Source organism: Onychostruthus taczanowskii, unplaced genomic scaffold (assembly GCF_017590055.1).
Source record: "Onychostruthus taczanowskii isolate IOZ18803 unplaced genomic scaffold, ASM1759005v1 scaffold44, whole genome shotgun sequence".
In the NCBI taxonomy this organism is placed as follows: Eukaryota; Metazoa; Chordata; class Aves; order Passeriformes; family Passeridae; genus Onychostruthus; species Onychostruthus taczanowskii.
In genome coordinates this window covers 4,817,720-4,845,053 of record NW_024501903.1, presented here as the reverse complement: position 1 = coordinate 4,845,053, position 27,334 = coordinate 4,817,720, and the positions used below count along the sequence as shown (strand labels likewise).

At 36.7% G+C, this 27,334-nt stretch overlaps 1 protein-coding gene across 1 annotated transcript in view; it reads right to left on the bottom strand.

Annotated features, from left to right (window-relative positions):
* Positions 1–27,334, bottom strand: part of DLG2 (discs large MAGUK scaffold protein 2) — a 718,789-nt gene that overhangs the window by 552,824 nt on the left and 138,631 nt on the right. The window lies entirely within an intron of this gene.

Below are 27,334 nucleotides of genomic sequence, written 5' to 3'. Positions count from 1 at the left end.
GCTCTGTACCAGGTATGAATTTTAGGATCATGGCAATGGCGTATCTGAACGGTACAGAACTGTTAACAGGGATGCTGACAGGCTGTCAGTTCCAAATGGTATTGGCACCACGGGACTCCTGGAGTCTCTGAATCAAACTCTGATTTCAGCTGTACTAACTTTATCCTCTATGAGTCAGTTTTTTTGGGGGTAGTCACTCTTAGGAGTCATGAGTATTAATTTAAAGAGGTCCAACACTGTTGTTGATTTGCTATTGCAACACCCCAGCCTTCCAAGGACTGCAGTTAAGTACTGTAAAGGTTTACTGCAATCTGGAGTACATGAAGTGACAGGACCCTTACTTTGTTCACCTCTTTCACTGCTGCAGTCTAAAAGAGTGAATGTACAGCTCTGATTGTCACAAAAGGTATGATTCTGTCTCTGTATTTCATCCACTGAGTATTGCAAAGTCATAAGTTAAAGTGCTTTTAATTTGAACATGAGTGGCATAATTTTAGATTTTAAAAAATGAAACTGTTGAAGTTTCAATAGATGAAAGAGATGGGGAGAAAAAAGAGAAAAGTATAGTCAGAGGCATCTATGCAAAGCTGTGAGGCCCAGACCATCATTTATTTGGCACTGAAAAAAAAAATTTTATAGAACATAATGATTTAACTATAAAAAGAACTCTGGTGTAAACATTCTGAGATAAGAAAGAATAACTGCACCTTCCATCATACTGATGACCAATCTATACAGACATGTGATATTTTACTGAAATTATTGTGCAGCATATGGAAAGGAGTAATTGCAGCTTTTCTTTCAATTGTTACAAGATTTTACCATTTTTCTTTTTGAGCAGGAAAAATACATTACATTATTTAGACTCCATTGAAAAATACTATTTGTTTGTACTGTTGTAAAGAACTAAGAAAAAAAGGTCATGGGAGAAAAAGGAGGTAACAGTAAATCAAGAAGAAAAATAAGAAAATTTCAGGGAATAGATCCATTATTCTTCCTATGCCACACAGGAAAAAAACTCAAACTAATTTCCAGTCTGAAACATGCCTGAACACATAAGACTGCTAACTAATACGACTGCTAACAGAGGAATTAGTTATGTCCTGATCAGACTTCCTAGAAAGAATTGACTGCCATGAATTGTTTTAATAAGTATATATGAAGTCTGAAAGGATAAAGATGGCTTGTCTAGAATTCTTTTTTATATGTCTAGTCATCACAGCATTCTATGAAAACAGCATTATGTGGGATGAAAGACTTGAAGAAACTGCAGCATTACTAGAAGTTGTAGGCGAGAGAATTTGGAGGAGATTATTAATCTTCTGAGGCATGTGAAAGTTCTGTCATATATATGTGTCTGCATATTATTCATACAGGCACAAAGCTGCACATTGGGAGACCAGTGCCCCAGGTCGAGCCCCTGGTCATCACAGGGATGAATATAAATTTCCTGTGAAATTAAACTGGTATGGGCATGGGGAGTATGGACATTAGGACTCCCTAACTTTACAGTTATGGACTGCTGTGGGCACTGTTTAAGCCTGGGGACATTTGTTGTCTACGGTGCAATGGTTTTTGGGTTACCTGCATCATATATGTGGTGATTCTGTGTCACAACCAGCCAAGGAACTGTGCTGATATGGGAGTCATCACTAACCTTAACCCCTAACCCTTTGCAGCAGCAGGTGATAGCAGACTGCTTTCCTGGCATCCTCCACCCATCCAGCCCAGACTTACTCTACAGTCGCCACCTCCTGGCTTGTAACCTCTCCCAGAGCCCCCGTGCACATCAGCTGCCCATGCACAGGGCTGATGTCATTGTCATTCTCGACAATATAAAATTTGACTTGCAGTGCATGGTCATGCAGATTGGTCACAGATCCGACAGCTTCCAAAACAGCAGAGATTGAAAAGGTTCTGAGAAAAACTTTGTTGGTTGGGGTTCACGACTGTCCAAGAGAATGGCACATTGCCCTGGGCATGTTTAGGCTCAATTTTGAAATTAAACTCCCAACTTCTTTCTATTCACCTTTGGTCAAACACAGTTTGCCCGTTAAACATTTTATGCAGGAGATTTTTAAAAATATATTTAGAGTATATGTAGTCTAGCATTTCTTTTCACTATGCAGCAGGAAAAGGGAAGTAGCTCCAATGAGATTGCAATGCCATCCACCTTCTTAAAATGTTCTATATTAAATTGACTATTAAATCAAAAATAAGATGCTTTGCCAATAAGTTATTAAATGTCTGAAAAAGTATATGACATTTTAAGGAAGCTGTTACAGACAAAGCCACGCTGTACCTCATATTTCAAAGATCTTTTAAAAAAGACCAATTGTTCTGTCAGCTTCGTTGTGGAAATCGAGAGCACCTCTGCCTATTCCTCTGAGGCTATTGCTGGGCCCCTCACTGGGGCTGCTTGAGCTTATCAGAGTCCACAGGAGCCCCCTGTTGAACCCAACAAGGACTGAATTTCAGCTGTAGCTTAGAACAAAGTTATTGGGTTGGTCAGGCAAGGACCTAAGGCTTTACCCCACATGAGGACAGAATTAGCCAGTAATACCCTGTCCTCATTAGTGCCTGTTAATTTTCGGTCCTGCTAACCAATACTAGGCCAGGGTATCTCCATTGCAATGATGTCTGTTTCTCTTCCCTCTGCGCAAGCTGAAATTCATTTCCCCATCTGCTCGCAGCCATTTTTTCTGGAACATCACTGCAGCAGTTGCTTCTTTTGTCTTGCACCTCTTTTTTTCTGAGAAACACCACATTTCTGGCAAATTATTGACATCACAGCTGGGTACCCATGAGGTGCTGGTTCTCTTGGAGAGGACACATTATAGCTTGAACAAAAATTCTGATATGTGCTTGTCTTTGCTGAAGTCCTAGAAAAAGTCTCTCCACATCTGACCTAGTGTACCTAAACATCAGTAAACTTGATTAAATTTTCTTTCTTCAGACTGAAAAACAGTGTGTAACTGCTTGGAGATGTTGATTTTACACCAAGGGATTTTTTTCCCCTTTTAGCTCTTAATGCCTTTGGGCTTGCAGTAGTTTTAAACCCCAAATCTACAATGAAGAGCTAATATATGAAAAGATAACTCACTGGAGTTTATGTACGCCTCTGATCACAATCTCAAAAAAAATAAGGTAAAATAATTGCAAAGGCCAGTAAGACAGTATCACTCTTGAATGTATTCTCCCTGTTAATTCCATAGGGAGTTGACACAAATAGTCAGCAATATCTCTCATTCTATACTGCTCATTCAGTTTCTCCAAACTCTCAGAAGTGCTCTACAAAATGTCCTAGAATGCATCTTATTAGCCTTATGTAAGAAATACAGGGTTTTTTTCGACAAAAATGAGTGCAACAGGAAAATAGAGTACACTAAAAATAATTTTTCAATTGAAAATTGAGGTACAAAGCATAAAAAAAATATTTCCAGAATTATGAAAGTGAGGATTTTGCTTAGAAATATTTCTATAACTAAAGGTCAAAATATAAACATGTAGAAATTAAAAATAAAGCCTTTTTTCAGAGCACTGGAAGCTTTTAGATATTTCCTTCTTAAAATAATAGAAAAGCCAAAAGAGTCAGCAGATTGTTATTCTTTACATGAATCTGAATAGGCATGAGATCCTGTCATTGAGCTTAGATTTAATGAGTGAAAAAGTGTGGTAAGATTCAGAAATATTGGGTTGCTTCTCAGATTAAAATGTGTTGATTCTTCCTATTCTTAGGTCATTTTAATATTCTTAAGTAAGCACCGTATAATTAAATTAAAAGCAGGACAGCAGACACTGCCCCAGAGTCGGGTCACTTTGGCATCACTACATATTCACATTCTCTTGCTAGAGATAGTGTTGAAATAACCTGTCACTCATCCTCCAGGGTCTTTTGTCTCTTCTTGGTGTTTTTTCCATCCAGTCACTATCAGAGTTCATTGCTGTTGAGCATTCTAAAGTAATTTTGAAATAAACATGGTTCAAACCAAGGTGGTCTGAATGATACTTCATTCCGAAACATTAAAAAAAACCAAAGAAAACAACTTTCTTCCACGATCATGTGTGAACAGCCACAATCTTTTCTTTCTAATCTTTCAACTACCAACCATAGAACAACAAAGCAATATATATATATATATATATATTTTTTTTTTTTACAAAATTGAATTTAAATACCTTTAAAAATCTCTTAAATATTCAAGGATGGCAAACTTATGGTACATGAACTGAATCAAGGCCATTAGAAAGACTCCTACACCTCACTGTTCTCTTTTCTCAGTGGCACTGGAGTAAGGCAAATTGTGTCATATAGAAGAGAAATCTGCACACAATGGTATGTTTGTCAAGGTGTGTAGTGCCACATCCTGGCTTTAATTACCTGAGGTAATTAAATGTTTAGCAATTTTAATTTCTAAATGAAATCCTCCAGAAGTCTGCTTACAGTACAGGTCTGTGTGGATCAGAATGCTATTTTTCATAAATATCCCTCTTGATGTTGTTCTCAAATTTAAGTTAGAAGAGAGTAAAACAGAATATGTCTAATTTTCAGGGGGAAAAACCACAAACAAACAAATGCAAAAACTCAGACTCCCGTTTCCAGGGTTTTTTTAATGAAAATTTGTGGAAAATATTTTCCTTAAAACTCTTGTCATTGAAATAGGAACCCAAGTATTTTAAACACTACCAAGCCTGACAGAGTTCAAGAAGCATATGGATAATGCTCTCAGGCACATGGTGTGAACTTTGGGGCTGTCCGATACAGGGCCAGGATTTGGACTTGAAGATCCTGATGGGCCCATTCCAACTCAGGATACCCTGTGGTTCTACAAAATTGTCTACATGCATGCATATCAGCAAGCTGGAGTCACATCAGAAGGTTTGTCCTTGTGGGAAAATGTGAGAAAGTTGATGGTTTCTTGGGTTTTTTTTTGGTTTTTTTTTTTTTTTGGTTTTTTTTTTTTTTTTGATATTAAACATTATATTCCAGATACAATTAAAAAAAAAAAAAATAAAAAAATAAAAAAAGAGGTTGGCTTCTAACAGCAAATATTGAGAAATTAAAGCATTCTTGTGTTATGGAAGAAGAAAGTTGGCCAGAGTTATATGACTGAGAAAACATGATGCAGCTGCTGGGGCAGCTGGAATTTTTGCTTAGGAAAAGAAACTAATGAGTTTATCTCATTCTTAATGGATAATTTATCTAAATGCAAGTTTTCTCAAGTACTTTCCAACAGACACTGTCATTCCTGGAAATTACAGTCAAGAAAATTGCTCCTTTAACAATTCAGCCAATTTCTGAAGTCTTCTAGTGATTGAGCTACCTGCTGATTGACTACTGATCACTCCAGCTCTTACAGTTTAATGCATCTGTGGCCATAATGACCCTACAGAGAGATCGCTCCAGGTCCTCTCGCAGTGTCAGCATCGAGAGAGAGGTGACTCAGCAACCAAGTCAAAAGACACAATCCACTGTGTTCTTGATGGATGTTTTACCTTTCATAGTGTCTAGAGCTGTGCTGGAGATGAAGCTGCGTTCCTGGGACATTTAAGGCAAAGTCAGCTACACTCAATTTATCAGCGAGTTCATCCAAAGACTTAAAATAATACAGAGTGATAGAGATTCAGGGGGAGACTGCATGTAAATATATTTGGTACTCATATACTTGCTAAGGAGGCAAAACCACCTGCATAGGTCACCTTAGGGTACACCTGGGAAGAGCTTGGTCATCTTCATAAGCAAGAAAACATGCCAAAAAAACCCACTGTTGAAGGCTCTGGAACATGACTATTTAAGGAGGTAATAGCTAGGTAGCAAAGTGGGTGCAATTTCCTTGGCCCTCTTCACTCTTCCCACAAGAAATCTCCTAGTCTCTTTACAGAAAGTTCTGACAATAATGCAGACAAAAGTCAATACCAACTCCTTGTGTCTTTCACCTACAGTTTGCAGAAGTGGTGAAGAACTAAAGGAATTAGGTTTTACTTATATTTAGCAGCTTTTAACATAGGTGCAATGAATCATCAGCTGCATTTCAGGAGAGAGTATCTGAAGTGCAAATACCAAGGTGCAACTTCTGGCACTTCAAATTTTAATCAGGGCAGGAGGTGTTATTTCTGTTATTATTATTCTTCTAAGCTGTGTTGAGATTAGAGGAATGCAGCATTTATGACTGTTTCAGAGCTTTGCCCCAAGGTCTCACTTCTCAGTTGAAATCTTTTTAAGTCTCCTTTGCCATTAACAGGAACTCTCAGTCCAGTATTAAAACAATGAAAAAGTCACTAGAATGTTTCTAGAGGAAAATAAAGTTTAAGTAGGAAGGTTTGAACATATCTTTGTCTAAGGCAGCCTCTTGCAAAGTCTTCAAAATTCTTGAAAGAATGAAAACTTTCATTACTATCACCACTTGCCCAAAGCCAGCCTAACTCAGTAATTGCAAGTAATGCTCGTTGCATTTATATAGAGCTGACACCAACACTCAGTGTAATTTCAGTACAAAGTGCAGGAAAGGTCCTCCTTTTCTAAAAATGCTTGTTTGTTGCAGTGCTGATTCAGCTTCTCTAATTCTATAGGTTAAGCACATACAGTCACAGCTTATTTGGGATAACTTAATATTAAAACAGTTACAAAATGTAGAAAGCAAAAACTGTAGGATTCTCACCAGGAATAATTTAGCTTTTTGTGCATATGCCTAAGGGTATAAACTAATACTCAGCTCCAGTTTCTGTAAAATAGTGCCCAATGGTCAATATATTGAAAAAAATGTTAACATATTATATTAGTTTCTGAAATTTGTACTTGAAGTAATGTCTTAAAGTAAATTCAGAATAGAATTTGTAGATCACACTTGTTTTCAGTTAATTGCACTAATTAACTGCTGACAGTATGATATTAAACAGTAGTATGAATGCTACATAAATAGTTGTTCAAGGACATGTATGATCTTTTCCTATATCTACACATGACAAACTAGACTAAACACACACCAGAATAACACTAATTTTTTTTTTTTTTTTAACTTCTGTTTTGGGAAAAAACCCATAAAATAATTTCATTGAATCACACAATATCCTGAGTTGGAAAGGATGACCTAGGATCATTGAAGACCAATCCTTGAACCTGCACAGGACATCCCAAGAGTCACTCCATGTGCCTGAGAGCATTGACCAAATGTTTCTTGAACTCTGTCAGGCTTGGGACTGTGACCACTGCTGTAAGAAGCCTGTTCCAGTGCCGAACCACCCAAGGGTCAGGAACCTTTTCTAATATCCAACCTAATCCTCCCCTGACAACTTCATACAGTTCGTTCGGGTCCTGTCCTGAGTCAACAAAGAGAAGAGATTGGTGTGAGCCCCTCCACTTTTACTCAAGAAGAACTTGGAGACCCTGATGAGGTCACTGCTCAGTCTCCTCTTTCCCTGGCTGAACAGACCAAATGGCTTCACCTGCCCCTTGCATGGCTCACTCTCTGTAAACTCTTTGAGATAAGAAAAGCCTGTATATAACAGAAATACTTTTGGTGTGTCTGCAAACAACATGAAGCATCTGTATCATCTCTACATGGCAATAAAAGAAAAGTAAGTTTTCATTCAGGTGTAACACCATCAGCATTTTTTATTATCATCAGATAAGTATTGAAAAGTTTCCCACAGATGTAGGATTTCCTATATTGGTTTAAATAATGGAGGATTGCAACACACAAAAGTCATTGTATTAATAATAATGTAATTGAGCATCTCCCAATTAAAGCAGTATCCAGAGATATTCTCACTCATTTCTGCAGATTTTATACCAATGTTCTGACTGTTTCCATCATATGGTAACTATGAGACTCATCTGGCTACTGTGTTTCAGTACTGTGTGTCCCACAAAAAAGATTCTGGAACAACTTCAAAGATGGTCCAAAAAGATGAGTGGCTCAGAGAACACAATACAGAGAGGTTGAGAGAGTAGCTTGAACAGCCTGGAGAAAACAGAATTCACCAGACAAAAAGTATAACAGGGGTGGTCAAGCACTGGAATGGGTCACCTGGAGAGGCTGTGAAGTCTCCCTCCTTGGAGATCTTCAGCACTGGACTGGACAAGCCTTTGGACAACCTCATCTAACTTTGACTGGATATAATTTCAGAACTCAGTTGTTTCTATTTTGACTGGGCATTGCACCAGACAACCTCCAGAGATCCATTTCAACCTAAATTTTTATACAATGTTAGTATTTTAGTATTTTTCAGAAAATAATAATTTAATATTTCCTTATAGCCTGAAGGACTGTACTTGGTTACTTTTTTGACTCTTCTTTTTTTTTTTTTTTTTTTTTTTTTTTTTTTTTTTTTTTTTTTTTTTTTTTTTTTTTTTAAGAGGGAAATGCTATAAAATCAATTGATCAGCCTAGGGGGAAAAAATCTTTGTCAGTGGAATTTAAAACCTGAAAATATTTTCAACTTTCACACATCACCTCTTCTTGCTTTAAAGATACATTTCTACAACAGTATCACTGGGAGTGATATTTTCATAGCACAGAAAAATATTCATAAAACCCCAAAATTTTTATGATAAAATAATTACAGAGGAAAAAAATTAAAGCCTCTTCAGGCATTTTTCTGAGTCACTGGAAATACTGGTATTCAAATTTTTCAACAGTCCTGCCAAAATGAGGAAACAATGAAAGATTATTTGTATAAATTATATCCTGCTAGGCTTAACATAAAATATAAACCTAAGAAAAAGACTGCTGCAGAAAAGATGTTTTTATGAATTAAGTTTTGCAGATTGTTATAACAGTCAGTGAACTCAATTTCTGAACACAAGAGAAAATTCATGTGCATGCAGGTCTTGCACCATTGCTTTTCAGGGAAGCCAAGATCTCCTCAGAGAAAAAGTGGCAAGTCCTATATTTGTAAAGCAGATTAAGTACTTCCCTTATCCAGAATCCAGATTTCTATCCATGAACTGGTGTAGAAGGAAGAGTGTTATCATGACCTACAGAAGCTCTTTTCATTTATTGGCCAGTGCCCATTGTATGCTGAAGGCTGTTCTGAGCAGCCTGTAGTGTTTGGGTTCCTTCAGACATAGGTGGGGACTTGTGCTGTACACCAGTTCTGATGGGCAGTACAGACCCTGGCGTGCCAGACAGCAGTCACTGACTCCTAGGAAAGAGTGAGCTGCAAGCAGAAAATATAAGCAGCTGCAAATAGAAAATAAAACTACTGACAGAAAAGAACAAGAGAAAAGCCTTACTGCAATATCCATGGAGCTGCAGTCTAAGGTGAGCCCTGTGTTCTCTTTTACCCTGGAGCTAGAGAGCCTTGCTGAGCTACCAAAATCTCATTAGTGACCAACAGTACAAATAATCAACATCTGCTGCACTACAGCCTCCCTTTTCCAGGTTACAAAGGCTGCCCTCCTTCATTCAGGCAACATTTTAATGGTAACCACTTCCAGACCTGCACAGGACACAGACTCAGTTCTTGTTAGAGATTGTTTAATATTTTTATGTTCATCTCTTCATTTTCCCAGTCCACCTGATGGTGAAAGAAAACCAAAAGCCATCTGAATCCTTGGGACACTGAGCTTGGCATGACATTAACAATGTGATGTTTATGGAGCACCTCCAGAAGCCTTGGCCAGATGAGTGCACTGTGTGATACAGGAATGGTCTCTGGAAAAGCCCATGCTGCAGGGAGAGGAAGAGGGTGATGGCAGTCCTGGCATCTCAGAACTCCCTCCATGATTTCCCAACACTGGGCAAATCTATGTCTGAGGTAGTGACATTTAGCTCTCTCTGCCAAAGCTCTTAGCTTGAGTTTCCATGCATCAGCCTGCTGTCAGTGCAACATCTGGAGCTCTGCCATGTGGGAAGGAGGAGCCCATTGCAGTGGGAAAATAATTTCCATATCTCCAGAAGCCAGCATTTCCCATGCCACAGGGAAGAACATTAGCCATATCTGTTCCATTCATTATCCTAAATAACGTAGAAATGAAAGGAGCTTAATACCCAGAATCCCATTTTTACAATTACTGCCATTTTAACTGCCCAGTATAAGCCATTTTCTCTAGGTTGTTGCAGCCAAAGAAACTGAAAAAATAGTATGTAAAATAGATATTTCTGTTTAATATTTGTTTAAATTAGAAAAAAAAAAATCCTCATCTAAAAATAGTGTAACAAGTCAGTAATGGCAAAAACAGTTATGAAAAGAAAACAGCATTTACTGATGTTTTGTTTCATTGTCTTTTCCTGCAGTCATGATGAATATAAATCCTCCTTTAAAAGGAAAAAAATCTTAAATCATCATCTATTTCCATTAGCTGGGGACATCAGAAAAAAATTAAATTGCTATGGAATAAAAAGGTCCAGATTCAAAGCAGAATATTAAGGAACAGGGTAAAAAGGAACTCTGAGTTTTGTGGTTTAATATATTCATTGTAATTTAGAAAAAAAAAAAAGAAAATGGACTTTATTTGAAATGTTGCAAATCAAATGTGCACAAGTCAAACAGCTGCGTTTTTAGCTCAAAACACACTGAAGAGAGACAGAAGTGGGATAGTTGATATCAAATGCTGCTGGCATTTTGTCACATTTATAAGTCTTAATTTACATATATGAACCTACTTGCACTTTATAGGAGTGGAGGTCAGTTATTGCAAGCATAATTAACATCTCACTGCCAAAATTTGTTAAGCTATTAATGCAAAACGAAGATTAGAAAAACAGAGCATAATAACTAGATGCTCTATTAAGGCATGAGTAATAAAATCTTGGATCTGAAAATCTTGGCTCATTTAGAATATTGTTGGTTCCAAGAAAAAAAATTACTAGACTTAATAAAATCAGAAGTAGTAGAAGTTACAGAATTCTAAAGCATAAAAGAAAAAATGTGTGAAGCTCACATAAATTAGTATGAAACAAGATTAAAGTAAATGTTTCACAAACAGAAACTGGTGTACATCTCCCAATAGCCAGAGGATGAGTGGGGGGACTTTTAGGAGCTGCTTCTCAACACCTGCAAGGAGGTAACCAAGAGGACAAAGCCAAACTCTTTACCCAGATGCTTCGTGGGAGAACAGACAACAGTCATCCACTGAATTGGGGGAGGTTCCATCTGGACCTCATAAGGGAGAAAATAACTTACTATAGAGTTGATTAAGAACTATGAAGTTAATTAACACCAGAGTCCAGTGAGGTTGAGGGATCTCAACTCTTGGAGGCTTTCAGGATGTAACTGCATAACCCTGCTCTGATTTCAGCGTTGACCCTATTTTGAAGAACAGGTTGTACAAAGACCTCACAAGGTTCCTTCCACTTCAGCAGTTTTGTGGCACATATGGTGATGAGAAAAAATAAAAACTAAGGCGGAAATTTCAGTATTGAAAGAAAGTACATGTATACTATGTGTCTGTCTTTAAAATAGAAGCACTACCAGTATTTATAGTCACAACCTCTCAGAAATGGTAAATAAGCTCTGTGCTTGAAAGAGGAATAAAAATCAAAGGTCTGCATCTGAGATGCGGATTGAGAAGTGGGCGTTTAGGCAAATTAATTCCCATATATTCATAATATAACCATATTATTGTTATTGACTTTAAACAGTCCTTAAAAGCCAATAAAATCTTACAGACTGAGAGAAAACATGAATAATAGTGATTTAAAAAGCACTTTATTTTTTAAAGAAATCAAGTAAAGCTGAATTTAGTTCTGAATAGCTTTCCAACTCAAAGCCCCTTCACAATTTCAAAATTAAATTATCCATAAAATCTTGCTTTTGCAACTTTGGAAGAGTATTTAAACATATTTAACATACTAAGTAACTTCTCCCTAGCACCCAACTCAGTTATTTTGGGTAACAGGATCTACCTGTGCTGGGAAATAAGGAACATCAGTTTTGTCATAAGCATGAGATTATAAGAGAATGTCAGAAGTATAAAGACTGATGTCATGAAATAAAAAGAATATTGCTCACCAGCCAAGGAAACCAATGAATCACTAGGGTTTGGTGTTTTGAGAACAAGAAACATAATGGAGTAAGTCTGAAAGTCTGGATGAATCTAGTGGAGAGATGTCTGTTCTGTACAAACTAATTTCATTTTTACCAGTTGCTGCTTTGACTCCAATGTCACCTGGGCTCATAGAACAGAAAAAGTGAAGATGCCTCATTGCCCCTGGCAGTTCTGAGAAAAAGGCCAAAATATATTTTTATACACCAGGCCTTCAAATCCTTTTTCAGAGAATCCAGAGAAAGAATACGAGTTACAAGAGCAGGTGCAAATCATAATAGAGTTCACACATTAAGTGACCACTGTAAGATAGACTAAGATATTCATTTTCTGTCCAAACATCACTTTTTCAAGTACACAAACTCTGTACATCTTCTGTCCAAAAAGATGATCTGAACAGCTGAACTGGTTCATTTTTGTAATAGAGAAGTAGAATTGATAATTAGCATGTGTTACCTTTCAAATGGCAAAAAAAGTTGACCTCTAAAGGTATATTCATAGTATTACACTCATACAGACAGTTATAGCCACTAAAAAAGTCCATATCTAGACACACTTTCCTGCTAAACTGAAAGTTCCTTATCTATTTTTATATTAAGCAACTAACAAAATATCGACAAATTGAGTTCTAATTCGACCATATTATGGTTGCAGCTAATGTTGAGATAAGGAGTTATTAGGAACTTTTAGGAAAGTTGTAGTGGAATATAAAAGCTGCACAGCAACTCTGTGAGAGATCATAAGAAGCCTATTGCTATATCTGGTCCTTCCTCAGAAATTTAGAAAAAAGCGCATTGATAGAAAAGGAAGATTCTCAGTTGAACAGAAATTAAAGAAAACTGTTGCTAACTGTTTACCCTACATTTTATGGAAAGCAGGTCTTCCTAAACCTGTTTGCATCATCTGTTGAGCATATGACTTTGGCTGACAAAGAAAACTGTCAAATGTAAAATATTCTGGCTTCTGAAAGGCTATTGCATATGAAGCAGTTAGAAAGTTAGCACTACTAAATAGCATTAAAGCATAGATTTAACAGACAAAGAATTGACTAGATGATAAATACAAAGAGTAGTCAACAGTGGAGCAACATGATTTGAATGGAAATGTCCCTAATATAGATTTGTAGCTATAACAGCACATCCTGCACTACTGAACCATTTCATGAAATCTTTTGAGATACAAAAAGGTGTTTCTGATGAAAATTTCAGATGACATAAGGACTGATCAGGCTAGGAATTCTGATGGCTGAGGTGTAGATGTCCATTCCCCCTAAAAGGATGGTACTCCCTGAAAAAATAAAAGTGCCTGCTTTGTAAATACCTTTAGAAATCTGGCTAACTGTAAAAGATACCTGCTTGGGTTTTTTAGCCAAAGGACAGAAATAGGCACTTTTAGATGCCTATGATAGTTCAGATTAGTAACACCTTAAAAGTGCTTATTTCTTACGTCTGATCCTAAAGAAAACACAGGCTTAATCAAGAAAGTAATTAAAATTACTCCTACTAATTTGTTTTTTTAATTTTTTTTTTAGTACAAGTAAGTTACATATTTATAACTAAAGATCATAAGTCTACAGAAAAAGGGATTGAGTATTTGAAAACAGGGACTCCAGAAATAATGGAAAGCTTGTGACAGGTGAGCAAAGAAACTCCTACCACGCGTATGAAACATGAAAACCATGACAAACCAGGCATGACCTGACAACATGCTCTTGCAGCCCAGAAAGCCAAACCTATCCTGGGCTGCATCCAAGGCGGCATGGGCAGCAGGGTGAGGGAGGGGATTCTTCTCCTTTCTCTGCTCTGCTGAGACCCCACCTGCAGTGCTGCATCCCGCTCTGGGGTTTCAACACAAGAAGGATGTGGACCTGTTGAAGTGTGTGCAGAGGAAGCCATAAGGATGATCAGAGGGATAGAGCACCTCTGCTATGAGGACAAGCTGAGAGAGCTGGGGTTATTAATTCTTGATAGGAGACAACTCTAGGGAGACCTTCTTGCAGCCTTTCACTACATAAAGAGGGCTTTTGAGAATGATGGAAATAAACTTTTTAGCAGGGCCTGTAGTGACATAACAAACAGCTTTAACTAAAAGAGAGCAGGCTTAAGTTGGAAATCAAGTAGAAAAAATATATGATCAGGATAGTGAGAAAAATGTGGTGAAAGATGTTGCCCAGAGAAGTTGCATACACCATCCTTGGAAGTGTTCAAGGTGAGGTTGGATGGGGCTTTGAACAAGCTTGTTTTGTGGAAAGTGTCCCTGAACATCTTAGGGGGATTGGAACTAGGTGATTTCTACATGTCCTTTCCAACCAAACCATTTGATTCTGTGATTCACTGCTTGTTTTGGAAAAAAAAAATTAATCACCAGATATAAATTTTAAGAGAAATAGATCCATCCACAAAGGGGAGTACAGAAGCAATTTTATTTCAGCAAGCAATTTATTTTAGCAAATTAGAAGAAATTTCATTTACTAAATGGCAACTGATGCAGGGATACTACATAAAAGTAAAATGTCTACATTTTAATAAGGATACTGTAAATCAAGACCAGAAAAAGAAAATATTCAAATGATAGGCAAACATTTTCTTTCAGTAAAAGCTTTAAAAGCATAAGATGTTTAACTTTCCATCTGTTGACTAATAAATTATTTGAGTGCAGTGTTTTATATAAGAGAAGAAGCCATAACAAGAACCACTGACTGTCAACAATTGCTGGACAACTTTACACTTGCAAGGTGGGGAAAGGAACCAGCAGAACAGACTGGTCAAGGAAGTGATGGCTTCTCTGTTATCTGATACCTTTCAGGACTGAAGGCTTTGCAAGGAGATATAATCCATTGAAATACAAACGTTCTTTATTCCAGTGGAAGTTAAGGCTTAAGGAAATCTGAGTAAATCTAATGGTTTTTCAAGCAGCTCCTCCTGGACTTAAACTCCCTCAGTCTTTCCTCCTATGGATTGATGGGTGGGGAATAAAGATGAGTACACATGTACTGCCTGAGTTGCACTTCCGCCACAGACACCAAGTCCCTTAATTTACATGTGAACATGTTTATTTCTAAAGTCATTTAAACAGACTGTGACAACCTGAAGCTTTAGCAGCATGTGCCAAAGAATAAAGAAAAGAACATCAGAAATCTGCTGTGAAGAATATAGATGGATATATGAGCAGTGTTTGGTTACGTGATCATCTACACAAACACAAAGGAGCACTTGGAACAGTGATAAGAGGCAAACCCCTTGAGTTTGCATCTGAGAAGATTTGTTAGATGGTCAAATCAGGAAGATCAGCAAGAACTGCCACAGAAAGGCAGCAGGTGGAGATAACAATTCAGTAAGTAGAAGTCTCTCCCTCCTCCACCAATACTAGATTAATATGTGATGTGATGCTAAAGACAGCATCATAATTCTGTACACTAGCATGCTAAAAAAAATGAATAGCATTTTCTGAAAGGTTAGGTATTTTAATCCCAGTGTCCTGGGTAACACTAATTTAAAATTTAAATTTCATCAGTTGATTTTCCTGACAGTTTAACTTATTTTTACTTCTTGTTATGAATTATATGCGCTGTTTAAATAGTTGATTGATTTTTCCTCAGATATCTGTCAGATTCTTTTCAGTGCCTGGAAAAGTTTTCTATATATACTTATGACTTGCTAAGTTCTTGTGCTGATGACATCACCTGTTAGCATGCAGTAACTCAGAGAGAGCAGGAGATTTCAATCATATTGTTGTGTGCTAGAAGGTAACCGGACAAGAAAAAAGATGCTATTTAAATTACACATGAACATTAAAATTGTTCACTTTAATGAAAATTATATCAGAAGTTCATCATAGAATGTCTTGGATCAGAAAGGTCTTTAAAGTTCAGCTACTTCCAACTCTTCCGCCATGGGCAGAATCATGTTACACTAGACCAAGTTACCCAAAGTCCTGCCCAAGCTGGCCTTGAACACTTCCAGGAATAGGGCACCTACAAGTTCTTTGGGAAGAAAATGCATAAGATTCATCACATACTTGCATATCTTTCTATGTTAATTCCTTTCTATATTGTACTCATTAAAAAGACTGGCTAATGGGAGTCCTGAAAATTTAGGACAAAGAGTTTGTCTATTTCATGGATATTAAAAAGGAATGTGTACAAAGAAACTGAGAATAAACACCAAGTTCACAGCTCTCCAGTCTGTGCTTCCAAAGAGAAGTGATTTCAGCAGAAAAACACAACACCCACCCCTTCCCCTGGCTGATACCACCACCCACTCTGTGATTCGAGTCACAGATTCCTCTGGACTGCCTGACTGCCACACTTAATAGAGGATGATCCAGTTTCTTTCTTTGTAGCTTATTAGGTCTCATTAAGAAGAGGGATTTTTTTCCCACTGATTCTCAAAAAAATCAGTCCTTCAAGCTTCATGCAGATAATTTTTGTGCTTTCTCGGCTAGTATCAAAAATGTGTTTGTTCATAGCACCAAACCTCAGAATTCATATGTGTGAAATATATATAATATAGTTTATGTATACAATCCTTACTGTTGCAGGATCTGAAGATAATACCAATAGCTCACAATATTTTTTACAAGCAATATTTGCCTCTGAAGCACTCAGTCCATTAAACCTGAAGGTATCAGAGATAAAAAACATTGTTTAAGAAAAAGGGACAAATTTTTAAGTTTATTAACTAAGAAATGGTTTCAGTGGTAAGAAAAATATGGCAACAGAGCTAAGAAGAACATTATAATACCTTTTCTAAGGGAAAAAAAAAAAAAAGAAAAAAACCTGTGAAAAATGCAGATCAGGAAAAGTGTGACATAAAAAGGAGGTGAATACTGAAAATGCACTATACCATCTGGATAATGTTTGACATCAGCAAAAGCAAACAAGAATCTTAAGGAATACATGTTCCTAGTTACAATGATACATAATATAGATAGCTAGTAGAACCAACACTTCTATTGAGGTTGGATTCTAATTTCCTTACTATTTCCCACTTTTTCAGTTATTTGTTATATTCTGCTTCCTTCTGGCAGGATCACATCCTTTCCCTCTGACTAATGTATTAAGAAAGTTCCTCTCACTACTATGCTCTGAAAGTGTTTCACAGCAGTGGAAGATCCTTTCAGAAACCACTGAGAAAATAGGTCAAACCATATGAGAAGAAATCTTGCCCAATTCCACAAATATTGTCAGGGTATCAGCCTTAACATTTTCATTTCTTCTGGCCCGTGGAACATTTACATATAAAGTACACTAAAATCTCAGAGAGTTTGGGTTTATTAATTACCTCAGCTGCTTCCCAGTATCTGACACAGCCATGCTAAAATAGCATTCCCAGCTTTTTTGGCAGCAGCAGGGAAAGGAAGACGCAGTTAAGCATCCTGAGGTGATCAGTGGCCTAGACACACTGAAGGCTGGATGAAAGTTGCTGTTAGAAAATTCTATGTTTATGAAAATGATCTGAAAAGTGTTAAAACTTTTTTTCCCCATGTTTTGGAAGAGGGAACCATATCTAGTTTTGGATTTAGTGTATAAATTGGTTTAGCCACTAGACTGAAAAGCTGTACCACTAATTTGATCTTGAAATCTCACTAAGGTGAATATTAAATTGTATCTCTGTATCAAGTTCACTCAATATGTCCAACAGCAGTAAATTAGAAATATTTAAATTGATTTATCCCTTGGGGAATTGCTGGTGCGTGGTTTTTATGAACCTTCTCACTATGAACAGACAGCACTTGCAAATGATGCATTCTGAGCAGCCTCGCAGGACTAAACAGAAAAAGTCTGGGGGACATTTTGCATTTAAACAAAATCTCACTCTAAGACAGAATGACACTAACAGGGAGCAGAAGTTTCAAATTAGCTGCTCATAACACACTGCTGAGCTGCTTTGATATCTTCTCAGTGTACAGGCTAAGATGAATATTGCTCTTTGAACATTTTAATGCATATTAACATGTGTCTTCTGTGACAAATTTGGACACCATCTTCCCATTCCCTCTTATAATATATGCAGAGGTGTCAAAGAGTATATGAATATGTAAATATACAGATAAACCAACACTCAGTGTGCTGGGCATCTGTGCAGCTATAAGCAATGTAAAAATTGAGTGTTTATTTAGCTGACAACAAATGTCAGTATTTAGGCAGAATGATACCAATTGTCTGAGTAAGCAGAAAAGGGATTAATAAGATTTTATCACAAGTTTTGGTCCTAAGTCTGTCATAATCAATATTTGTTGTTATTTTAATTATGGTATTTGAAACCATACAAATTCAACAGTACCCAAGTTCAATTAAATGAGAAACAGCCTACTCCCAAGAAAAATAAGGAGAAGGGCAACCAACATACTTAATCTGGGAAGATATTTTCCTCAAAATCTAAATGTAATTTGTGAGGAAGATGAAAATATCAAATATTGTCCATGAGAAGAGCAGAAGAACAGATTAAGTAGTGTGCATCTGGTTGAAACTGTAACATGTTTAAACAAGGCATTAATTAGAATTTCCAGTTGAAGTCCCATTTAGTTAAAATATTTAAGTGCATGGGATATGTGCACCTGATATGCATGCATTTCAAATTATTAGGACAATTTTCATTAGCAGACACTAAATCAGTATGCTTTGGAGGGCTACAAAAGGCTTACTCCGATTCCTTTTCTGTGTATCATTTGATGCCAGAATTATCATTAGTTTCTTTTAACCTCTTCACTTTCACAATATCTTTTCACCCAGGTTTGCTTGATCACCTCTCCAGAGTGAAATACACATTTTCTTTACAGAGCTGAACATCAGCAGTGCTAAAATCACTCAAGAATCCTTCTGTATGGTGGAATGAGATACACGAATGGGCAAGGAAAAGCTGTGGAGAGCCAGTTTGTCCTGGTTAGTGGTGAGGGGGGAGCACTGCCTGTCTTAGCTCTGTGCAACCCCGTAACAAAGCTGTGCTGCTGTACATGGCACAACACTCACCTCTGGCTCTGCAACACAGTTTCCTCCAAGAGACCAATGAGAATAGGACATTTAATGTGCTAGCATTTTCTGAATACCCTTTTTCAAAATAAAATATCCTAAGGACTAATAAAGCATTTTGTAGAGAAACAGAGCAGTGGCAATGACTAAGGAAATACTGAAGTCAGCGCAGTTCGACTCTTTACTGACTTTTTGGAACAATGAATGTCAGCATGTTAACACAAGATGGAAACAAATGACAAGACTAGAATTAGCCATCAGTTGGAAGGTCTTTATCTCTCCCTATGCAGTATGTATGAAAATCTTAAGCTTTATGACAGCAGTGACTAATTTTAAGTGAACAGTTTACAGCTAAACTAGCAAAGCTGCACTGTTCAGCAGCACTCCACTGAACCTAGTTTAGTGCACACTGTAAAATTTGTGTTCACTCCACAAAGCTATTTATACTTCTTTCACATCAAATACCTAAGGACACATAAAAATATTCCTTTTAATCTGTGGCATACTTCTACATCTAAAAAGACATTTGCCACCTGATAAATCTGGATTTAAAGCCGAAAGTACATAAAATTATATTAGATTAAAAGTTATTTCCCTTGTAAGACTCTGAGACACCACTTGTCCAAAGCCTTAAAATCTGCTTTTCATCATGATGAGTTGCATGAGAGAATTGAAGCACAGCCTTCTCAATGTGACTGCTACAAAGAGGTTTTCATAATAGCTAACCCCCTCTTAGCTTTGTCTCTCACATTTCTCACTATGGTAAGAAAATCATCCAGAATTCCCTTCCTGAAAAAATAATCTTAGAAACACAAAACAACAGAGATGGTAATAGAAAATCCATATCTTTTTTATGAAGTTGAACCATTTTTTTCTCATGTTACTTCTGAACATCCTCTCTCTGAATGACATGTTGTGCTATGCCATTAGATCTACAGAGCCTCGGCACTTTAGGAATATCCAGCACCATGCCTATTTATGGTACTCAGCCACCATAAACAGATGGTTTGTGTACACACAATCTCACACTGTGCTCAAAGACTCACAGAAAGCCTGGAAAGAGGAAGGGTTTCACTATGGTTAGAACTGTTGGTCACCAGCTACATTTAGCTCAGCATCTTTCAAGAAAGCAACCGACCATTTTCTCTTTCAGCTGCAAGTGGAATCTAAGCTTTGTTTGGCCTAAGGCATGCAGGTCTAATAATCCATACAGTCACCTCTTTTCCCACCATTTCCATTGCCATCCTGCTCCTCATTTGATTTCAGATTCTCAGCTCTGTAAACAAAATGCACAAAAAGTAGAAAACCTCTGCAATAAGCTTGTAATAAGGATACATTACAGCTCAAGACAAATGCTTCAGGCATCAGATTAGACGATTTATAGCAGCTAGGTTTGAATAAGATCAATGCTTTAGTCATCCAGTTTGTCAGCTGAACAAAACTGATAATTGGATGAAGTTCAGGTCACAGTTAACATACTGTAGAACATTCTTTTCTTTTGGTTTGTCGTTGGTTTTGTTTGGTTGGTTTTGTTTTTTGGTTTTTTTGTTTTGGTTTTTTTTTTTTTTTACAGAAAGTTCATCACTAAAAACTCTGGATTATTCTGCATTACTTCTCATTTCAGGTGACTGACTCAAGGAAAGACAGCAGAGGAGCAAACCCCAAATTTGCCTTCTCCCATCAGAGGAATTAAGTCGAACTAAGCAAGTCCTCTACCAATATAAGGTTATATACTGATTTATCTTTTAGAACAGCCAGTCTCTACAAACTGAGCAGAAAGATCCAGTCTAATTTAAGAGGGTCTCTGAACAATGCTCTGAAAGCCTGTGAGGACACATATTTCTCTCCACTCCTAAGAAGTGTTGCCTAACTTGCAACTGGATATAGCAGTTATACAGCAGCTATACAAAATATTTCAAAAAAAAAAAAAAAAAAAGGCAAGAAAAAGCAGTCCATCAAATTGTTATGTGGGAATCATTCAGCTGGTTTGTGAATATATTACACAGCTATAAACACACATGGCTTATTTAGAATATGCAATATTCCAGCCTATTCAGTAATATAAAATGCAAGAAATCCTGTTGTTATATATGTGACACTTCTTAACTGCCTCCAAATGCCTGTGGGGCACTGTAATATGGAGCACTATGCCAAAGCTGTATCTTACTTTAAATATTTGTTTCACCAACCAAACGCTCCACGATAGAGCTTCATGCTATTCTCTCCTAGAATTAAAATGCTAAAATATCTTTATTTGTAGCAATTTAGAAAATATTACAATAGCCTGTTTCCTTACATTGCCATAACCTGCGCACTAAAATAAGAGCCATTGAAAATAAAAAAAAAGTGATGCCAAGGACATGAGATCTCACGTACCTTTAGAAATTGGAATTAGATTAGTTTTGAGTTCTCTGGTCCACTGATACTGAAGAACCACAAACAGGCACTTGAATAATGAATTCTTTGGGTTATTTAACCAGAACATGAGATGCCTGGCCATACTTATAGTTAGGAAGCAATCTGTTTTAGAAGGTCTGAAAATTCACAGAACAGCAAAAACAATGAAAATGTCCTGTGGATTCATTTTTCAGTCCCTTTGCATGAACATGCTGAGCCCCCACTCACAAAGCCTACTTTTTATCTTAAGCAATTCATTACTTGAAAAAAATCAAATAATATTAACAAACAATGAGTTGCACCATATGAAGCTGTAGGAAGAACAAGTTACACAACAGACACCACTGTAGGGCATAGAGAACTTCTGTTTGTCTACTGATATAAATATTAAGCCAGGATGAAAGGTATGTTTTGCTGCAGCTTATGGGGTCTCTTTGCATCAGACCACCCAACTAATTCCTACAAATGAGATAGCACTGTGTTTTTATGCACAACTATAAGTTTTATTTTTGCTGTCTTTTTAATATTAACTTTTTCTGATTTTGTGGATCTCAAGTACCACCACAGGTGCACAGATACCGTAAATTTTCACATACTGCTGCCACATAAAATCATGTGTCTTTAGATACCTGATAGATAATATAATAATAGAGAGTATTCCTTGACTGGACAGTATAATCCTTGACTTTTCAAATCTGTGAATTTTCTGGTGTCTCCTACTTCAAGACAGAAAAAACCCCTCAGTCTACCTCTCCAGCTTTTCCCATGTTAACCAATAAAAGCTGCTCTCTGGATTTAGATGTGGTTCAATCTTAGTCTTGCTACAAATATTGTTGCATCTCTATGAAACACTTCTCAGATAAGTAGAAAACATTGCAATTATACGTGTGTGTGTGTGTGTGTAAAGATGTAAGCCAACTCATTCAATAATAGTTAAAATCTCCAATAGCACTGAAGGCTTATGTGGTAAAGCAGCTCTGCATACTCTAATCTCTCAACAAATACTGTGCCCTGTAAAAATCCAAATCATAGAAAAAGGATAATTTTATGTGTTCTCTGGGTACTCTCTGTTGAAATTAGAACTTTTTTTTTTTGTTTAGTAGATTTGGAACAAAGTGCACACTTGTCTCTTAACAGGATGCTGAACATGGAAAGGTCTCTTAGTTGTCTGGGCTTTATGGAACTCAAAGTCTTTATGTCTTAAATTTCTGCAGGCTTTAACTATGGATTAAACTAAACTCAGCCATCCTTCATTTGCAATTTAATCAGCAACAATGTGTTTTGTAAACAAGTGAAAAATTGCTGCTTATGGAGAGATGAATGTGAAAGACAGAAAAAATTCTGCCATGTAAAACCTCCCTCCCAAGGTGAGTTAATCAGTTTACTCTTAATTGTTTCTTTTTGTTCTCTAACATCCTCCAAGCTACCTACCGATTCCTATATATCTTTTCAGTACTTTACTGAACAAAGGATCTGAATAAAAATGTGCTTTTAACTGGATTCCAACACAGATAAAATTTTTAACCAAACATTTTCTTCTTAGAGACATAAACACTTGACATTACAGTAAGCTCTACATTTCTCTTGCACAAAGAAATTAAAGAATACTCTTTTATATGAGGGTCCTTGAAGCATAACTGTACTATAAAGATATCATTTGATCATGATCACTTCTACCTTGTGAAATACTTTTTCAAATAACATGCCAAAAAAAAAAATCCCCTTTGTAGCTGTAAACTTCCTATAAACATTTTTTTATAAACAATCAGGAGACTTTTGAGTTCACTACAGAAAGAGCATGTATTTCTAATAATATTTAATAGACTATTTACATAGCCATTATTTCACAATTTCCTTGTGCTTTTCTGAATAAAGATTTATACTGTGAAGTGAAGAGAAAAATAATTTTGATCCCTTAATTGGAGAATGAATACATACAAAAAGTAGTTAGGACAGCTCACTGAGGCAGCAGCCACCAATGCAAAGTAAAGGTATTAGCAGTACATTTTAAGATAGGACAAGCTTCTTTTTTCAGAAAGATTATACCATGGCAATAACTATTTTATCTTAAGCTACAAGTTTAATTACGATTAATTTCTGAATTTATGCTCTGAGCTAAAAGAATTACATCAGTCATTCCCAATGATCAGGGATATCACAACATTCTACCTTTAATAAATAATAGCATTTTAATGTATTTAGTCAGGACGATGTCTCCAGAAGCAATATGTTTCTTAATGAAAATTACCCTTAGATGCAAAATTTTGAAAATATCTGAAAAGGTTGTGAATTCATACTATGACTTCAGGCTCCTGAAGTTTTCAGAATCTGAGTTTCTTGACTCTTTACTGCTGTGTAGTGATGACTTCATAAAATTATTTCAAGACTGACCAATAACTTGCAAGATTACAACTATTTCTGATTTTTAAGTCTTTAGTTTCAGAAATCCTGTGTCAGTCTTTGGGGTTGGGAAGCACTTGTAGGTCTCATGATATTCCACTTAAATTTACTTCAGAATCATAGAATCTCAGAATAATTAAGGTTGGAAAAGACATCCAAGATCATCAAGTCCAACCTTCAGCTGAATACCACCCAGCCCAGCAAACCATATAGCAAATTCTCATGTCAAGTCATTTTTTGAACTCTTCCAGGGATGGTGACAACACCACTTCCCAGGGCATCCTGTTCCAATACTAATCCACTCTTGCATTAAAGAATTTTTTTCTAATATCCATCTGAACCTCCTCTGGGAACAATTTGAGGATATTTCCCCTTGTCCAATCCCTACTTGCCTGGAAGAAGAGGCCAACCCCCACCTTGACAAAACCTGTATTCCAGCAGCTGTAGACAGCAACTATATGTAACTAAACAATCACAAAATCCCAAATGTTTCAAGTAAAGAAGTTATAATGGAGACAAGTGGGCTTTAACCCCACCCAGAGAAAATTGACATTAAAAATAAGTAATATAAATAGATAAACACTATGAGATGGAAAATCAACTTCCTTTTCAACAAAAGGAAGAAGAGTCTGGTATTGCAAGCTGACCACATGAACATGTCAACAGAAGAAAGGAAATGCTGTAATTAACTATAACTTGTACTGTCTAGAGATAAGAAATAAATTACCTCTCCTTTAGAATGGCCCACTTCTTTACACCATCTTTCATCCAAGCTACCAATAAATTTCCCTGTTTCTGTGAGGCAGATGTTACAGGAACCCCATGATGGTCTCTATGGATGTGGTTGCCTCCTGAAGGAAATATGGAGCATACCCAGCAGTGCAGTGAGGTTAAGGTTTACTCCAAGGGCTAGAGGATGGTCAGGACCACACACTGGCTCTAAAGGAGGCTATGGGAATTTAGGCTGACACAAATATTCAGCACTTTTGGCTTTGTTTTCCAAGAAGGCTGGAAGTGCTTTCAGCAAGTGCACAGCTATGCAGGTACCTCTTGGAGCCCTCAGAATTTGCAGGGATTTGTACAGAAGTGACTGTAAGACTGAAACCATCATTACTTCAGGGAACAGTTATAGACAAGTGATCAAACCTTTACCAAATGTGAGCTAAAAAAGAATGTGAACCAAACACCCCAACCTCCCCAGTTTTAAAGTTTATATAATGGAAATGACAACTGACCCAGCACCACAGAGTACAATTATAATTAACGGGAGACTCTTCTGAAAAATGTCTGTGCTGCCTTGGGGAACAATGTAGGTCACAGCACCAATTAAAAGCAGAACAAAGACTACACTGCCTCCGTAACATTTAACCCCAAATCATTTTGTTGCTGTAAATTAAACAGTGCACTGCATTGCAATGCATTTCACATCACAGAAGTGAAAAAAGAATAACTTGTTTGAAAACTTATTTCAAGCTCCAGCATTCACTTCACCCCATATAATATGGGCATGCAATATGGAATACTGATGTTATCAGCATTTTTCTGCTTCTGTAGAGTAGAATTACTATAAGTATATTCAGTTTTCTTTTACCTAATGTGAATTTTAATATTAGACCTTTGCAGGAAAGCATGTGAGATGTACTTAATTGACAATCAAATCCAGCTGTTTACCTTAAATGCTGACTGCAAAGGAGATAGATATAAGACTATCTAAAATCCTAAGCTTCAGTTTTGAAGCTATAGTGAGCACACCTCTATGTGGAAGAGTGGAATACAGAAACAAATCAGGTAAAATGTGTTCACAGGGTCACCACACAAATTTTACCTAATTACTAATATTAATTACTAATTTTCTAATACTACATCAAAGATGACTGCCAATAGAAGCCACTCACACAAAAATTTAAGGACATTTACTTTAAAGAATTGTCAACAGGTGATGTTCTCTTTTAAGATCAATAAATTCCTGTTTCTTAACAAGAAAGACAATTTTCAGCAGAATTCAAGCCAGAAGAATGATCTTTGCAATAAAGCCTCTCAAGTGTTGCTGACCTTTATGTTTGTTCATGTGGAAATACTGAGCAATATCTTGGATGCAATTAAGCCTTTTGAAGTTCTATTATCTACTTGAATGGAAGGTGAAGCAAATTCTTCCCAATTTGTGAAAATGAAAGGGCAACGACACTGAGCAGTATCTAACAAGGTTCATGAGAAACCACAAGGGAAAATCCACTGCCACAATAAACAAAGGGAAAACAAATTTATGAAGTGCACCTCCACCTCTTCTACTACTCATGAGTAATACCAAACAATGAAAACGTACTTCAGGCAAAATTAAGACATCCTGATGCCCATGCAGTACTTTCAGCTCAAAAAATTCTTCACAGAGAAATAATTCTATAGGGGTATATAGGCAAGAACAAAGACTCATTTCTGTATGTCAGCTGTGGAAAAAGCTAAACAGCTATGTTAGTTAATAAATACATCTCTCAGTAGAGTACAAAGGAAGTAGGTTTGTACATCAGAGAAATTCTATTTTAATAGGACTAGGTTTTAAGACTCAAACTCTGCCTACGTTCTCATCTGCATTTTCAAATTGCAATAAGTGGTACAGGAGCTGAGTTCCCTCTTCCCTGGTGAAATATTAATATTATGTAAAGAATGCTAAATTCTGATTAGCCTGTTATCTATAGCCATAACATCTCAGTGCCAGTGTTAAGGACTGCAATTCCATTGTTGAAGGCTTTCAGGAAATCCTGAATGAAAAAGGACCGACCAAAGTTTAGTTTTCCATTTGAGTAAAACAGGACGTAACAGATGCACCCATTCCTCAACAGTTCTCATCAGGACTTCACCAGAGTTTTAGACCTATCATTATTGAGACACTGAATTTCTTTTAGATAAGAAGACAAAGGCAGACTTTGCTGATGAATTGAGCAAAAGCCATTAAAATATTTTTCAAAGGCTTTGCAATTGAACAATGGACTATTCCATCCTTGCCTAATTGCAGAGGAGAGTCACTTTTTTCCAGGGAATGATATAAGGTAAGTAAGGTAGAAATAAGTGAAAATAATTTATTTTAGGTGCAAGTCAAAGCAGGAAGCTTGAAAAGACATGATATAATGGGTGTAGGTATAGGAGGGGGAGACAAAACAAAGCTCATTTGAAATATACTTTCTCTAGGAGTTGATAAGTGCACCTATTGATTGTAGGCTAGGGGTTTCTGTTTCTTTTTACCCCCAAGTGTTCTAGAGTGTTATCAGATGAGAACATATCATCCACTGCTCTGAGAATATGTGTAATGGTAGTACAATAATGAGTTAGTTCTATGTCAAACAGAAAGAAAAGGTCTAACGACTCTTCAGCCACTACAATGCTTCTCAAAGTCCTTTGTCATAGAAAGCAAAATGCTATTACTCTTTTACAGGTAGGAAAGCAAAGGGAAAGAGAATGAAGCAAGCTGCCCAAGATGACTCAAGAGGAATTGAAAAAAACATGCTGTATGTCTAGAACTTCGTTTTAAAGACCACCCAATCTTCAACCAGTTATACAAAATATGACTGAGATATAGATGGCAC